The following is a 2,665-nucleotide window of genomic DNA, read 5'->3' as shown; positions in this document are numbered from 1 at the left end:
AGGTGGATGAAACTGGAGCCTATTACACAGAGTGAAGTAAGCCAGAAGGAAAAACACCAATACAGTATACTAATGCATATATATGGAATTTAGAAAGATGATAACAATAACCCTGTGTACGAGACAGCAAAAGAGACACTGATGTATGGAACAGTCTTATGGACTCTGTGAGAGAGGGAGAGGGTGGGAAGATTTGGGAGAATGGCATTGAAACATGTAAAATATCATGTATGAAACGAGATGCCAGTCCAGGTTCGATGCACGATATTGGATACTTGGGGCTGGTGCACTGGGACGACCCAGAGGGATGGTATGGGGAGGGAGGAGGGAGGAGGGTTCAGGATGGGGAGCACATGTATACCTGTGATGGATTCATTTTGATATTTGGCAAAACTAATACAATTATGTAAAGTTTAAAAATAAAATAAAATTTTTTAAAAACCTAAAAAATACAACAAACTAGTGAATGTATCAAAAAATAAGTAGATTCATGGATATAGAGAATAGCCCAGTGATTACCAATGGGGAGGGGCAATATAAGAAGAAAAGGAGGTATAAATTACTGGGTGTAAGATAGGCATAAGGATATACTGCACAACATGAGGAATAGAGCCAATATTTTGTAACAACTGTAAATGGAAAGTAACCTTTAAATTGTATAAAAATTAAGATAATCACGTATAAGCCATTAAATTATATTTATATTAAATAAAATCTAAATCTACAATAAATTGACAAAGGGAGTTTTAGCAATTAATAAAAAAAAAATGGAAAAGCAATAAGGTTGTCCAAAATTCTTGACAAAGAAGGATTAAACTTCTACACTTCTTCAAATTTTATTTTAATTAAAGTTTATATTTATAGAGATTGTAGATTAACATTTCATAAGAAATAATACAGAAGTACCTCTTATACTGATTTACCAGTTTATCGCAATGGAAGCATCTTGCAAAGCTACAGTACAATATCATAAGATAGTATGATAAACAATGTAATTATGTAATTATAGTCATGTGGTTGGAGAAGGCAATGGCACCCCACTCCAGTACTCTTGCCTGGAAAATCCCATGGACGGAGGAGCCTGGTGGGCTACAGTCCATGGGGTCTCGAAGAGTCGGACACGACTGAGCGGCTTCACTTTCACTTTTCACTTTCACGCATTGGAGAAGGAAATGGCAACCTACTCCAGTGTTCTTGCCTGGAGAATCCCAGGGGCGGGGGAGCCTGGTGGGCTGCTGTCTATGGGGTCGCACAGAGTCGGACACGACTGAAGCAACTTAGCAGCAGCAGCAGTCATGTGGTATGAATAATATAATATGATAATGTAGTAATACAATATCACAACATACTGGCATTGATACAGTCAAGATACAGAACATTTCCTTTACTACAAGAATCCTTCATGTTGTCCTCTTATAGCCACATCTGTTTCTGTCCAGCCTTTACCCTCTCCTTTTAACCTATAGTTATTACCATCTGTTCTCTCTAATTTTAGCATTTCAAGAATTATATATAAGTAAAATCATACAGTATATTCCTTGAGGACTGTCTTCTTCATCAGTAACTTGGAATCACACACTGCCACATAGTGATCATAGGCCATCACTGCCAGAGGGAAAATCCCTAACTTACCCAAACCTGTTGCTGCTAAGTCGCTTCAGTTGTGTCCGACTCTGTGCGACTCCATAGATGGCAGCCCCCCGTCCCTGGGATTCTCCAGGCAAGAACACTGGAGTGGGTTGCCATTTCCCCCTGCAATGCATGAAAATGAAAAGTGAAAGTGAAGTCTCTCAGTCGTGTCTGACTCCCAGCGACCCCATGGACTGCAGCCTACCAGGCTCCTCCATCCATGGGATTTTCCAGGCAAGAGTACTGGAGTGGGGTGCCATTGCCTTCTCCTTACCCAAACCTAGGGAAGAAAATAACTGGGCTGCAAAGCTCCTATGTAGAATTACTTGATGTTCTGCAAGAAAATGTATCAGCATCTGAGGAACAATGCTTGTGGCATACAGATATCAGCAACAGAGAGGTTGCTGAGAAAGAAATACATGAGTATATTAAAAAGAGTCATGCACCATGATCATCTCAGGAATGCAAGGATAGTTTGATACCCATAACTCAATCAATAAAAAATTTTAGTAACTACCTGGTTATGGTTATGGTGATGGATGGTAACTGCACTTATTGTGGTGATCATTTTGCAATATACACAAACACTGAATCACTACACGGTACAACTGAAACTAATATAATGTTGTATGTCAGTTATGCCTCAGTTTTAAAGATAATTTAATCACCAAAATTTTTTAAGTAATAAAGTAAATAAATATATACCATTCGGACGCAAATTGATTATGCTAGAAAGGTTGTGTGTGTGTTGAGGGGTAGAGGGAGCGGTAGGACATATGTGGGAATTTTCCGTACTTTCTGCTTAACTTTGCTGTGAATTTAAAACAGCTCTAAAAAAACCAAGTTAATTAATTGAGATTGTTCTAGCTCCCACTTAGGTTGCAGAAAGCTAGAAAGACCATTCAGATCAAATCAGATCAGATGAGTCGCTCAGTCGTGTCCGACTCTTTGCGACCCCATGAATCTCAGCACGCCAGGCCTCCCTGTCCATCACCAACTCCCGGAGTTCACTGAGACTCATGTCCATCGAGTCAGT

The sequence above is a fragment of the Bison bison genome, unplaced genomic scaffold (assembly GCF_000754665.1).
Source record: "Bison bison bison isolate TAMUID 2011002044 unplaced genomic scaffold, Bison_UMD1.0 scf7180017864211, whole genome shotgun sequence".
NCBI classification, from domain to species: Eukaryota; Metazoa; Chordata; class Mammalia; order Artiodactyla; family Bovidae; genus Bison; species Bison bison.
This window is presented reverse-complemented; position numbering follows the sequence as displayed.